Raw genomic sequence first — 15,946 nt, forward strand, 5'->3', positions numbered from 1 at the left:
CTGGACACGGCCCCGTGTTCACCGGGCACGACCCCGTGGTCAAGTGCCAGTAACAAAAATTTCAGAATTGAAACAGAAGCCTGGACACGGGGGCGTGTCTGCTGAACACGGCCCGTGTCCAGTTACCTGAACTGGGTGATTTTTCTGCAGGGGTTCAGCACGGGGCCGTGTTGGTTGAGCACGGCCCGTGTTGAGCCTTCTGTGACGGAGATTTTTGTCGGGTTGCTCTGTTCTTCGTGCATGGTTCCATTTTTCTCGTTCCCTTTTTCATCCATTACCACCAGGAGTGTGTTTTATTCTCAAAACAACCATCAATCATAAAAAAAAACATCATACATTGCAAATCATAGAGAGACATTACACTAAGTTAGCTGAATAACTAGGGGATACATAAGGTTATCATAAGAGTTCTACTTATTTAAGAAAATTTCGGGAATAGCTTCCCGATGTAGTAACTCTCTTTAGCCGACGGCTCCTTGGTTGTCATTCAAAGCCATTCTTCTATCTCCCTAGGGAGGTAGAAGGTGGCCTCATTCTCTTCGGTGTCTTGAGGAGGAACGCTCACCGGGATTCCTTGCACCACCCTCGGTTGAGGTACTTGGTGCATGGCGTGCCATTCTGCTGGAATGATAACCTCGGGTACTACATTCCACGCCCTTTGGGTTATCACTGGGACCAAAGGCGGGGAAGCGAGAAGGTTTAATCTCTGGTGCAGGAGATTTACTTCCCGTAGGCAACCCTCCAAACCTACCGTCAGATGATTAATACGATCCACCAAAGCTTCCTCTACTCCCGTCATTTCGTCTATGGCTTCCCTCAAAGCGTAAACGTAGTTTACTAGGGAATCCTCTGCCGTAGACGACCTCCTTCCATTTCGGTTATTTCTTGAAGATGTTCCGCTGTTTCTGCTGGCCATTTTCTGCGAAATAATCCGAAGATAACTAAACTTTTGCAAAACAGTACCTCGAACACGGCCCCGTGCTCAGTTAGCACGGCCCCGTGTTCAGCTATCTGCAGGATTTTTGCCTAACGACTCTAGGTTTTTAAATTATTTTAATACACATTTGTTGTGTTTTAAGCTTAGATAATTTAAAACAAAGTTATAGAACTAACTTTAGACAAGAATCCGTGGCAAAAAAATTCCTACAAACCCTTTCATAGAAGGTTGGAATCATGGGTTTCCAAGCTTCCATGGAGGTAAGGTTTGAAAAATTTTGGAAGAAGGAGAAATGAACAAAAGTGGAAAAGACAAGATGGTCCTTAGGAACCTTCTTTTAGCACTTACCTAGGATGGTATATGTGAAGATCCCAGGAATCTCTGCTTGGTGAAGTGGTCAAAAATGAGCAGAATTCAGGCTGCATTTAAAGAAAACGACAGCACACTGGACACGGCCCCGTGTCCGCTGGACACGGCCCCGTGTGCAGAGAAAATCCTGACACATTTTGTCCGTATTCTGACAGAATCAGCAGAGAATCTGCTGAGTGAACACGGGGGCGTGTTGACCGGGCACGGCCCCGTGTTGGTAGGCTGTTTTATGGAGTTTTGTTTCTACTAAGGAGCTAATCTATATCGGGTGGCTCTTGACTTGTTGGAACAACCCCAAAGTGCCTAAGATACCTTAATTGTCCTATACTAAGGCGAGAACGCAAGAGGTTGTCGGTGAGGGTAATTCCTATTTTCCTTCTAGGTGGACAAGTCCAACCCTTTCCCGGGCTCTTGTTAAAGAAGGTGTATGCCGAATCGCTCAGGTCTATGTATGCACCGAACGAAGTCGATGGGGAGTCCTTCACGGCACAATCGACAAAGGGACGACTATCGTCCGCGTCTTTTCTAGGTAAGAAGGTATTTTCGGGAGCAACGAGGTTGTCGGAATGCGGTTCCAACATTTCCTCATGGTCATCATCTTGGGATGGATCTAAAAAATCCTTCCTAAGTTTTTTTGACCAATTAAGAAGTAGTTCTTCTAGTTGAAATAGCTCGTCAAGGAGCATTTCTCCTAGAATATCTGGCTGGGCGCATTCGAGGGAGAAATAGTGCTTATTTTTACTTTCGCCCCTCTTAAGGTTACAAGGAATCGGTGGGTCTATATAGTGGGGCCTATAAGTGAGGAAAAAACATTTTAATTCCTCATGTTCGCCTCCACATATTCGACACCACAAACCATAAGAGTGCCGAAAGTAAAAAGAATTACTATCACTCATGTTTGTGTCAGAAATTACCAACCGCCAGGATCTAACGGTTCTGTTTTCAGCAACTGAATCTTGGGCACGGGGGCGTGTTGAGTGGACACGGCCCCGTGTTCAGCCTACTGTCTGACTTAAAACAGGATTGCCAGTTCCAATGATTGAGCACGGGGCGTGTTCAGCAGGCACGGCCCCGTGTTGAGCTCTGCAGAAGCTAAAAATCTAAGAAAAAAAATCCTAAAAAATTAAAAAAATAAAAATATGATTAGGCCGTTGATTCCTAACTTTCTTAAAATCCTTGTGTCCCCGGCAACGGCGCCAAAAACTTGATGCGTGTTAGTGTATATATGTTTTTAGATATATATTTAAGCCCTTTTTACACTTTTAGCCAAGTTTTAAATTTATAAAACACGATATTTACTAACACTAAACACACATATGGGCAAGTGCACCCATCGTGGACGTAGTATAGTGTTGGTAAGATACCGAGGTCGTCCAAGGACACAAGAGCTTTTAATACCGGTTTATCCTCAACGTCTAATCAAATCAAAAAGGTTAGAAAAATGTTTTAAACTAAGAAAAATAAAAACTAACTAAATGCTGAAAATAAAATAAAAACAGATAGACAAGATGAATCACTTGGATCCGACACGTGTATTAGTATAACCTTTGATTATTTTCGCACTTTTGCACTTGTCTAAGAGATTATCTTAGTTATTGTAGTAGGCCCCTCTTTTGAAGGCGACGTTACCCTCAACCCAGTAGTTTGAGTCAGCAAGGATACAATCCTAAAGGGTCGGATTATTGAAAGATAATGAATTAAGTTATTAATGCAAATTGTGGTAGGCCCCGCTTCTGGCGGTGACGTTACCCTCGGCTAAGTAGTCTGAGTCAGCAGGGATACAGTCCTAAATAGCCGGGTTATAGTATTAATAGTAGTTAACTTATGAGGGGGTCAAAGAGTTTGGATCCCCGCCATCCAATACCTATGGGCATTGAAGGAGATCCTACTAAATTTGACCCAGGTCCCAAGCAGGACCTCTAAACGCTGAACAAGGGCAAGACCCTTACCAAACCGTTCCCTTAACCCCCGACCAGGTAGCCAACATACCTCCATATAGACCGTGGAGATATGAATGGTGAAAATCTTTTATTTTATATAGACAGTAAAATAACGCCAAGACACCACGGACAAACGATAAGGAAAGATCACCTTCAACATAAGTAACTAGTTATTAAAGTCATTAATACAAAACCAAATAAAAAGTGCAAAAGATTAAAAATAAAAAGTATTATACTAAACACTTGTCTTCACCAAGTGATGTAAGAGACTTAGGCAAACATGGCCTTGATTGTCAAGAACTCTTACGATCAATCTTGGATCCCGAGACGACTCACACACTCTACGATGGACAATGGATGATGGTGGTGGATGATGGTGTTATGGTGGTGGTGGGTGGTGGATGAGGTGTGAGAGAGGTGGTGTGCCAAGGGATGAGAGAAAATGAATCCAAGCTCCTCTATTTATAGGCTGAACAGAAGGCTGGACACGGCCCCGTGTCCGCTGGACACGGCCCCGTGCCCGCCTGACACTCTCTCTCTTCATTAATTGTAATTGCGAATTACAATTAATGCGCCTGCTGTACTTTCACCACGCCCCCGTGCTCGCTGGACACGGCCCCGTGGTGGGCAATGGAAGCTTCTACTGGTTTGTCTTTTCTGCTGCTTCCTGGGCACGCCCCCGTGTTCGCTGGACACGGGGCGTGTTCAGACTCTGTTTCCTTCTTTTTGCCTTGGGAGGTGCCGTTGAGGGTCCGGGCAGTCCACTTTTGTTCCTTTTCTTGTATTTATGGTAGAATTAGTGGTCTTTTTGCTTCTTTTGTGATTTTGAGCTCATTTCATCCTGAAAATACAAAAGGAAGACAAAAACACTCTTTTTCCAACATTAATACTTAAAAAGGGTTAGTTTTATGCCTTAATTGATGTGTTTTATATGTTGCATTTTACACACATCAAATACCCCCACACTTGAACTTTTGCTTGTCCTCAAGCAAAACTCTTTAAATGTGGCTTACACTCCCAAATGGAATAGGTAGAAGAGAAGTTTTTTAACTTGTCCTAGAGTGTCGGGAATCCAAGGTTTTTATAGGTTTTATTTTTAGTTATTTACAATCCTATTCGTTATGATTTATTTTGAACTTTTCACAAGATAAATTACTTATTCGGGCATAACATGTTTTATTAAAATTCCATTTATATACAAGTTCACATACCTCACGGGAGATCACTCAACACTCGGCCGAAGGTGTATATTTTAGTGAATCACTCGAGAGCGGCACGGAACTTACGTCTTTCCATAGGCTTGCCAAGCAATCAATCCTCCTCCTTTTTAACTTTTTACCTTTGTAAATATCAAGAGGACTTTTTGGGTGAAGGCTTGGGTTTAAAGGTGGGTGGTTGGTTAGTGGTTAGTAAAAAAGGGCGAAAATCGTAACAAGTGTCGGTTTTCGTAAAATACCTTGTTTTTAGTGACTTATTATTTTTGAAGTATTTCTCCAAACAAGCTTTTGTAGCTTTTGTTTGTTTTTGACTTCATATAAGATATTTTTTTTTTTTTTTTTGATGTCACATGAAAGGGCAAGTTGACGAAAAACCGAGCTTGTTACTAAAATAAAAGAAAAAAAAATGAAAAAGGTTCTTGGTGGGTAAAAAAAATTGTTTTGGGGTAATGAAATGAAAGGTTTAGGCTCAAAGGGGTTTTCTAGGGGGATTTTTGGGTAGGTAAAAAAAAATGAAAAATAATGGTTTTGAAAAAAAAAATAGTTAGTCCTAATGCCTCCATCATTTACTTACTTGGGTTTAAGTTGGTAAGGACCGGGAATGTATTGTTGTGGCAAGTTCTAGATTTGTAAGGACCGAGCGGCTATTCACACAAGAAACGAAAAATGAGCATTTAATCTAAATATGTGTATTTTTATGCTCAATAAAGGCTCAAAACTCACTTTTGTGGGAATGGGTTTTTAATGTGACCAAGCATATATAATCGAATTTTAAACTAGACTTGTTATGCCGTTTCATAATTTTCTTATGTTGGTTCCCTTTTTTTTTTTTTTTTTTTTTTTTTATCACGACGCTATCGGTTGTAAACTTGTAAAAATATAACCTTTTTAGAACTTGTTATTCCTAACTTAAACCAAGACAAGTAAATAAAAAAAAGAAAAAGTTTTTTGAAAAAATTTGGGGTGTTTAGCGGTTCCAATAGAGTTTTGTGTAAGGCTTGTGTTTAGGATTTTGCAAAATTTCAAGGTTTTAGCATCCCCCCCACACTTAAATTACACATTGTCCTCAATGTGTCCAAAAATAATATTTTTGGTTGATTAGAATGTATAAAAGTGTGTTAAAAAGCAAAGATTTATGTTACTGGCAGTCTGGACACGGCCCCGTGTTCACCGGGCACGACCCCGTGGTCAAGTGCCAGTAACAAAAATTTCAGAATTGAAACAGAAGCCTGGACACGGGGGCGTGTCTGCTGAACACGGCCCGTGTCCAGTTACCTGAACTGGGTGATTTTTCTGCAGGGGTTCAGCACGGGGCCGTGTTGGTTGAGCACGGCCCGTGTTGAGCCTTCTGTGACGGAGATTTTTGTCGGGTTGCTCTGTTCTTCGTGCATGGTTCCATTTTTCTCGTTCCCTTTTTCATCCATTACCACCAGGAGTGTGTTTTATTCTCAAAACAACCATCAATCATAAAAAAAAACATCATACATTGCAAATCATAGAGAGACATTACACTAAGTTAGCTGAATAACTAGGGGATACATAAGGTTATCATAAGAGTTCTACTTATTTAAGAAAATTTCGGGAATAGCTTCCCGATGTAGTAACTCTCTTTAGCCGACGGCTCCTTGGTTGTCATTCAAAGCCATTCTTCTATCTCCCTAGGGAGGTAGAAGGTGGCCTCATTCTCTTCGGTGTCTTGAGGAGGAACGCTCACCGGGATTCCTTGCACCACCCTCGGTTGAGGTACTTGGTGCATGGCGTGCCATTCTGCTGGAATGATAACCTCGGGTACTACATTCCACGCCCTTTGGGTTATCACTGGGACCAAAGGCGGGGAAGCGAGAAGGTTTAATCTCTGGTGCAGGAGATTTACTTCCCGTAGGCAACCCTCCAAACCTACCGTCAGATGATTAATACGATCCACCAAAGCTTCCTCTACTCCCGTCATTTCGTCTATGGCTTCCCTCAAAGCGTAAACGTAGTTTACTAGGGAATCCTCTGCCGTAGACGACCTCCTTCCATTTCGGTTATTTCTTGAAGATGTTCCGCTGTTTCTGCTGGCCATTTTCTGCGAAATAATCCGAAGATAACTAAACTTTTGCAAAACAGTACCTCGAACACGGCCCCGTGCTCAGTGAGCACGGCCCCGTGTTCAGCTATCTGCAGGATTTTTGCCTAACGACTCTAGGTTTTTAAATTATTTTAATACACATTTGTTGTGTTTTAAGCTTAGATAATTTAAAACAAAGTTATAGAACTAACTTTAGACAAGAATCCGTGGCAAAAAAATTCCTACAAACCCTTTCATAGAAGGTTGGAATCATGGGTTTCCAAGCTTCCATGGAGGTAAGGTTTGAAAAATTTTGGAAGAAGGAGAAATGAACAAAAGTGGAAAAGACAAGATGGTCCTTAGGAACCTTCTTTTAGCACTTACCTAGGATGGTATATGTGAAGATCCCAGGAATCTCTGCTTGGTGAAGTGGTCAAAAATGAGCAGAATTCAGGCTGCATTTAAAGAAAACGACAGCACACTGGACACGGCCCCGTGTCCGCTGGACACGGCCCCGTGTGCAGAGAAAATCCTGACACATTTTGTCCGTATTCTGACAGAATCAGCAGAGAATCTGCTGAGTGAACACGGGGGCGTGTTGACCGGGCACGGCCCCGTGTTGGTAGGCTGTTTTATGGAGTTTTGTTTCTACTAAGGAGCTAATCTATATCGGGTGGCTCTTGACTTGTTGGAACAACCCCAAAGTGCCTAAGATACCTTAATTGTCCTATACTAAGGCGAGAACGCAAGAGGTTGTCGGTGAGGGTAATTCCTATTTTCCTTCTAGGTGGACAAGTCCAACCCTTTCCCGGGCTCTTGTTAAAGAAGGTGTATGCCGAATCGCTCAGGTCTATGTATGCACCGAACGAAGTCGATGGGGAGTCCTTCACGGCACAATCGACAAAGGGACGACTATCGTCCGCGTCTTTTCTAGGTAAGAAGGTATTTTCGGGAGCAACGAGGTTGTCGGAATGCGGTTCCAACATTTCCTCATGGTCATCATCTTGGGATGGATCTAAAAAATCCTTCCTAAGTTTTTTTGACCAATTAAGAAGTAGTTCTTCTAGTTGAAATAGCTCGTCAAGGAGCATTTCTCCTAGAATATCTGGCTGGGCGCATTCGAGGGAGAAATAGTGCTTATTTTTACTTTCGCCCCTCTTAAGGTTACAAGGAATCGGTGGGTCTATATAGTGGGGCCTATAAGTGAGGAAAAAACATTTTAATTCCTCATGTTCGCCTCCACATATTCGACACCACAAACCATAAGAGTGCCGAAAGTAAAAAGAATTACTATCACTCATGTTTGTGTCAGAAATTACCAACCGCCGGGATCTAACGGTTCTGTTTTCAGCAACTGAATCTTGGGCACGGGGGCGTGTTGAGTGGACACGGCCCCGTGTTCAGCCTACTGTCTGACTTAAAACAGGATTGCCAGTTCCAATGATTGAGCACGGGGCGTGTTCAGCAGGCACAGCCCCGTGTTGAGCTCTGCAGAAGCTAAAAATCTAAGAAAAAAAATCCTAAAAAATTAAAAAAATAAAAATATGATTAGGCCGTTGATTCCTAACTTTCTTAAAATCCTTGTGTCCCCGGCAACGGCGCCAAAAACTTGATGCGTGTTAGTGTATATATGTTTTTAGATATATATTTAAGCCCTTTTTACACTTTTAGCCAAGTTTTAAATTTATAAAACACGATATTTACTAACACTAAACACACATATGGGCAAGTGCACCCATCGTGGACGTAGTATAGTGTTGGTAAGATACCGAGGTCGTCCAAGGACACAAGAGCTTTTAATACCGGTTTATCCTCAACGTCTAATCAAATCAAAAAGGTTAGAAAAATGTTTTAAACTAAGAAAAATAAAAACTAACTAAATGCTGAAAATAAAATAAAAACAGATAGACAAGATGAATCACTTGGATCCGACACGTGTATTAGTATAACCTTTGATTATTTTCGCACTTTTGCACTTGTCTAAGAGATTATCTTAGTTATTGTAGTAGGCCCCTCTTTTGAAGGCGACGTTACCCTCAACCCAGTAGTTTGAGTCAGCAAGGATACAATCCTAAAGGGTCGGATTATTGAAAGATAATGAATTAAGTTATTAATGCAAATTGTGGTAGGCCCCGCTTCTGGCGGTGACGTTACCCTCGGCTAAGTAGTCTGAGTCAGCAGGGATACAGTCCTAAATAGCCGGGTTATAGTATTAATAGTAGTTAACTTATGAGGGGGTCAAAGAGTTTGGATCCCCGCCATCCAATACCTATGGGCATTGAAGGAGATCCTACTAAATTTGACCCAGGTCCCAAGCAGGACCTCTAAACGCTGAACAAGGGCAAGACCCTTACCAAACCGTTCCCTTAACCCCCGACCAGGTAGCCAACATACCTCCATATAGACCGTGGAGATATGAATGGTGAAAATCTTTTATTTTATATAGACAGTAAAATAACGCCAAGACACCACGGACAAACGATAAGGAAAGATCACCTTCAACATAAGTAACTAGTTATTAAAGTCATTAATACAAAACCAAATAAAAAGTGCAAAAGATTAAAAATAAAAAGTATTATACTAAACACTTGTCTTCACCAAGTGATGTAAGAGACTTAGGCAAACATGGCCTTGATTGTCAAGAACTCTTACGATCAATCTTGGATCCCGAGACGACTCACACACTCTACGATGGACAATGGATGATGGTGGTGGATGATGGTGTTATGGTGGTGGTGGGTGGTGGATGAGGTGTGAGAGAGGTGGTGTGCCAAGGGATGAGAGAAAATGAATCCAAGCTCCTCTATTTATAGGCTGAACAGAAGGCTGGACACGGCCCCGTGTCCGCTGGACACGGCCCCGTGCCCGCCTGACACTCTCTCTCTTCATTAATTGTAATTGCGAATTACAATTAATGCGCCTGCTGTACTTTCACCACGCCCCCGTGCTCGCTGGACACGGCCCCGTGGTGGGCAATGGAAGCTTCTACTGGTTTGTCTTTTCTGCTGCTTCCTGGGCACGCCCCCGTGTTCGCTGGACACGGGGCGTGTTCAGACTCTGTTTCCTTTTTTTTGCCTTGGGAGGTGCCGTTGAGGGTCCGTGCAGTCCACTTTTGTTCCTTTTCTTGTATTTATGGTAGAATTAGTGGTCTTTTTGCTTCTTTTGTGATTTTGAGCTCATTTCATCCTGAAAATACAAAAGGAAGACAAAAACACTCTTTTTCCAACATTAGTACTTAAAAAGGGTTAGTTTTATGCCTTAATTGATGTGTTTTATATGTTGCATTTTACACACATCAGATACCAAGAAGTATCTTCACTTACACTCTCATCATCAGTCCAATCTTCAACCTCAACCCGATCATACATATCAGCATCCTCTACATACTTGTACTCGTACTCAGGTTGATGGTTGATATCAAAAGCATTCAATTCATCTTCAAAGTCAAACTTGAAGTCAGGATCCACCATACATGTCATTTCTTTAATCTTTTCCAATGTATACGTATGAAAGTGTTCACCTTCTTCCCTATAAGTTTCCAATCTCAAAACTACCTTTTCAACATTTTGATCATCACTAGACTCCCCCTTTCCTTCATCTCCCCCTGTCTCTTCATTCACAGAATCATTCAAATAATCGTCAACATTTCTTTCACTTGACTGTTCAGTCACTTTAATACCCATACCACCTTGAGCATCATCATCGTCATTGTCTGAACCATGACTGCTAGCAGAAAAGACTTTTTCATCATCGTCATCATTCTTTTTATCATCTTTCTCTTCTTCTTCATCCTCTTCGTCATCATCTTCATCATCATCACCAACAATAAGATCTTCCAAAGATACATCTTTTGCAAAGATACTCGGAACAAAAGATATTGGAATTGGATTCTCAATAAGAGATGGAACAATTGATCTTTCAACAACTGCACTACTGCTTTCAACACCTTTTCCTTTATCTTTCATTTGTTCATCAATCTTAGCTTGATGTTTAGCTCTCAGTTCTTCAACAACAATCTCCTCGAGTCTTTGTTCTACAGACTTCCCAAGCATATTCTCAACAACTTTGTTCAACATGTAAAACTCATGCTCTTTCATTGCTTTTGCAGCTTCAAGCTCTTTGTTTTTCAACTTGAAATATTTATTCTGTTCATCTCTGCGAGCCTTTTCTTCTTCAAGTTCAGTCACTCGCACTTTCAGGAAATCAATCTCAGTCTGATATGTATCAATCTTCATTAACAATTCCTTGTTGTCAGCCTCTAATCTCTTCACACACATTTCGAGTATCTTTTCATGATCAGCCCTTTTCTTGCTTTCAGCTGCAATTACTTTGTTTTCATTCAACACATCATCCATCTTCTTTTCTAACTTCTTTACTTGTTCATCGTTTGCAAAGCCAAAATCTCCAATATCTTCAAGATTATCTGGAGGAATATGAAGACCCTTGTGGCCAGAAGAACCAGGAGTTAGTTGAATTTGAGTGAGTGGTGGTGTTTGGAATATTTCTTGAGATGTGAGTAGGATTTGTTGTTGTGGTGGTGACATATGTAGTGGTGAAAGATGTAATGGTGAAGGTTGTCTGGGTGGTGTTGGTTGTTTTGGAGGTGAAGGTTGTCTTGGAGGTGTTTGTTGTTGTGGAGGTGTTTGATGTGATGGTGATTGTATTGGTGTAGGTTCAGGTGGTGGTGTTGATGGTTTACTGGATTCTTTGACTGGCTTCTTCTTCAAAACAATCTTGGGCTTTGTAATCCTCGGAGAAACTTTCTTTATTTTTGGAGATACAATCCTCTTTCTTGCTCCTGCTTTCTTTTTACCACTCAAAGAAGGCGATTGAGATTCAGACACGTGTTGTGGTGATGGAACATAGGGAGCATCCTCCTTTTCTTGTCTCTTTCTCTTCCTCAACAGTTTCTCTTTCTCGGTCGCTTCTTGAATTCTTCTTAGACGTTCAGTCTCATCTATTTCCTCATCTGAAGAACTCGAAGAGCTTGTAGTATCTTTATCAACATCATCACCCTCGATATCATCAATAACTTTCTCTTTCTGAACTTCTACATTTGCTGCTTGATCAGACACTAAATCATCAACGTTCAACATCAATTTATCAATATCAGCATACGGATCTTCTTCCGCAGTTACCACCGGCTCTTCAACCTCAGGCTCATCAATCAATAACGACTTCGCCGCTTTCTTTTGTTTCGTTTTCGGCTGTGATGATGACCCCTCACCCTCCTGAGCATTAGGGGTAGTCTTTTTACCTCTTCTCCTCGTTTCTTTAACAAACCAATCATTACGTGTGGGTTTGAACTCCTCAAGAGTCTTTAGCTCATCAACGTAAGCTGCTTCCTTCATTTCTTCTTCATTTCTCCAATGCTGATGATCGACTGGATCAGGATCAACATAATTAGCATCCTTAATAAATCCGAAGAATTCAGCAACAACCTTTGGTTCTGGATGGTTTGGATGGTATCTAGCAAGCTGTTTGAGAGAATCATTGCTCATGTGTGACTGAACTAACAAATCATCCTTCAAATCCCGTTCAATCTCTGGATATGCATGATCGATCAGCATCTGCACAAATCTTGGATAAGACCAAGTCTGACTCTTTGTAGTAATATTTTCGGACATATAATGAAAGACAATGTGCGAGAAATTATATTTCTTGTTCAACACCAATGCAGTGACCATGTTCATCTGATAATCGCGCATTGTATCGTAACTTCCCTTGGTATGGCTAAGTGACATCAATATACAATGAATAATAAACTTGTTGGGTTTCTGGAATTTTGACTTCAAATAATTTCCAACATTCAATGCACCCACATATCCCATCCTGAGCATACAACCCTTGACCATCCGTTCTGGAAACTTTGTTGGCGATTCTGCATCGTCCGGAAAATTCACAACCTCATGAATGAGTGCCTTAGTAACAACAATTTGTTTCTTTTCATTATGCACCTTCACGATTGAATGAATTGCTTTGTTTTCCTCATCATACTTTGAATGCTTCCAGAATCGTTTAATTGTGACTTGTACAATGGACGTTGATCAGTCAAGGCCTTTTGAATTGGTATTCGACCCATGAACTCCAGAATACTGCTAAACTTAGCCAATTCAGTATTTTTCTTCACATCCAAGTCACAACAGCTGTTGTGAAGTGGATCAAAAATTACACTTGAACCCTGCAAATCATCAACAACACAACATGAGTCAATACTTAGAAAAATTTCACCAACAAACAGTCACAAGCAAACTCACATGAAATGACTAATCATTTCAGGCGAAATCACCCAAGAATGTTTGGGGCGAAATCACATGACATCTCAGAAGCGGAATCAGTACAAATGCATAGAAGCGGAATCACAACAAATGCACTCAGGAGCGAAATCACTCAGTTGTGTTGGAGCGGAATCAGGTTTAACATTATGAGCGAAATCACCTAACAATTTCAATTTGGGGCGTAATTACAAACAAACATACCAAACCTGTTAGATGATGAAATTAGACTTGTGGGTTTGTTAATCTATTAAATCCGACCATAAGGGTATGTTCTGATTTCATTTTTACCCACTAAAACAGTCTAGATCTTAAGTATGCAGAAACAGTTCATCATCAAACATGAATCTACTCAGATCTGTTTCAATCAACACACTAATACATGATCTACACTTCAAAATAACAACATACATATGATCTATTGTTCAGATTTAACAGTTTAAGAACCCTAAAACTACGTTTATGCACATAACATCGTCGACAGTTCAAAATAATACATGATATCGGTCAATTCAGGTCACAAACTACCTTGCCCACGATTAATAGATGAGATAATCACAAGATCTGATAAAAATTGGGCAGCAATTCGGTAGAAAAACAAAGAAACTAGGGTTTCGCTCTTGATCGCTGAGAGAGAATAAGTTGGGGCGAAATCAGACAAGTGACGGCAGGTGCGGAATCAGGTGGCTTTTATAGCTTGTCTGATTCCGCTCGAAATGGTTAAACAAATCTCGAGCGAAATCACTTTATGAAGATACGAGCGGAATCAGATTCTGAAGCAGCTATGAGCGAAATAAGTTTTAAGTGCAATTAGGAGCGAAATCAAAAATTTATTTTCAAAATTTTTAACTTTTTAGCAATTTCTGATTGTTCACCAACACACCTAGTTAACCAAGTCCAAGTTAATGACCTTGGTCAACTGTTTGACCTACCAAGTCCAAGTTAATGACCTTGGTTGACCAAATTATGAAGTACGCTGACTTTTCAATTCAGAAAACAGTTCAAATTAATGAACTTTCGAACTTTTTGAACATCCAAACACATTTTCAATCTATCAAACAATGTACCAACCACAGATTAGTGTTCACAGATTAGTATCTCCTGCTTACCCAACCCTCATCAAACAGACATGATTTATATAAAGCTTTGATCGTCTGATTCCCAACATCGGTTGTCGAAAATAAGATGAAAAATTAAAATGTTTTTGGATTTTTAACAGAATAAATTGAAATATGTACACACAATCTTTTTGAGAGCGTGTTAGGGGATCATATCAGCATTTGACAAGACACAATCACCGTTAAGCTATAATTTCATACCAAGCCTTAAACAATTCGCGTAGATTGCCGATATACTGATCCAATTAAATTTAACAGAACTTTCAATCTGTTCGGGATACGGAATTAATGTTTTAAGACTTAAACCTCTACATGTTTCCCACCTCAGTATATACTCCCGTATCCAGATCCCAATATTCAGTCTTACAGGTGAGTATATCTAGATGATATCTGTAATGGGGTGAATTGCGAGGGCCGTGAGAGCTCAGGTCGATACTTCCGTATACGCAGAGAGATGACGGCTTCGACTTTACGGTGGGTTCTCTTTAGAGAATCTTTTTTACAACAACACATGATTATCATTTTTCAATGTTTAATCATTTTTATGCGGAGGGGAGGCTTTACAAGTAAAGCAATGCGTAAAGTATTCTCCGGGGACTAGGTCAGTATTTCCATACAGCAGAAGTCCCGGGATAATACCCCAGATATCACTAAGCATAAAGACCTAGTATCTCAGAATAGGGGACCTTTCAAACAAGATTTCGGGGGTTACCCATATATCCTGGAGGTGTTCCCCACGTAAAAGCAAGTAAATTTTAGGTTTATATCCCAAACTGATCTACTGATTTTGCAAAAACCTACCGGTACATCTTTAACGAGACTGCTTAATTGCATTTTAAACGTTACATTTCTTTAGCGTACTGTGTCTGTCTAGCTGATGTACTATCATTTCCCCTATTATACACAACTCGTTTTAGGTTTTCTAATGTTTTTGGATTTTTGTAATTTTATCATGTTTTTGTATTTTTCTGCGATTTTCTCCCCCTAAAACTAAAACATTTTTGTGTTTTTGTTTTTATCGAAAAGCAGAATACAAACTGTACAGAAAGTTGACAACACGACATGGTTCACATCTGATCGCCGCCCTCCTCGGCTTCACATTCTACTACCCTCCCAGATTGCAGATTTTTCATCCCGTTCAATTTTAAAAGATAGTAAAATCTCTTTTTGTCAAAGGGTTTTGTGTAAAAATCAGCTTTCTGATCATCAATGTGTATGTGCTCAATCCGGATTAACTTCTTCTCGTGACAATCACGGATGAAATTGTCACACCCTGACTTTTGCGGAAGCATGATTATTGGTGTGACTTCTTAATACCATTGCATATGATCATAACAACACTATATGATAAAACCAGTAGATGTACATCCATTAATTTAAGTTTAAAAGTAGTACAACATAATTGTCTGAAATGACGAGACCAAATCCATGTTACCAACCATAACATGTTTTAAGGAGTTCAAAAAGACTCAACAAAAGATTTTAAAACAACCCCGAGTTTAGGACCACGTATCTCGTCCAGGATTAAGATACGCCTCCTAAGCCCTAATGACTTGGATGACATCTTTATTCACAACGCAGCTTAAAAACTCCAACGCCCGCCAGATCCATTTACTAATTCCCTGAAATACATGTAGTTTGAAAAATCAACAAAAGTTGAGCGAGTTCATGTGTAAGTGAGTATGTATAAACCTTTGTTAAAATGTCTGTATGTATGAAAATCCCTGGTATGTAGCAATTAAGGAAAAAGAGACCACCATTGGGTTGCAAAGCCAATGATAAGTGTGAAGTGATGCAGGAAGACTCAAACCTAGCGGATTTGTGCGTCGGGCACTTAGTCATCTCATGGTCCACTCAGCGGACTCAGGAGCGGGGCTCGCTACACCCAAATAGATCTATCACTAATGTCCCTCGGTCCTACAACGAGGATTAATGGCCTTAAGTGTCATGCCCACCACTCACATGTTCGCGTAAAAAAACCCTCCTTAAGCTAACCATACCATGTAAATAAATGTCTGTAATGTCTGTAAATGTCTGTAA

Source organism: Helianthus annuus, chromosome 4 (genome assembly GCF_002127325.2).
Source record: "Helianthus annuus cultivar XRQ/B chromosome 4, HanXRQr2.0-SUNRISE, whole genome shotgun sequence".
Lineage (NCBI taxonomy): Eukaryota > Viridiplantae > Streptophyta > Magnoliopsida > Asterales > Asteraceae > Helianthus > Helianthus annuus.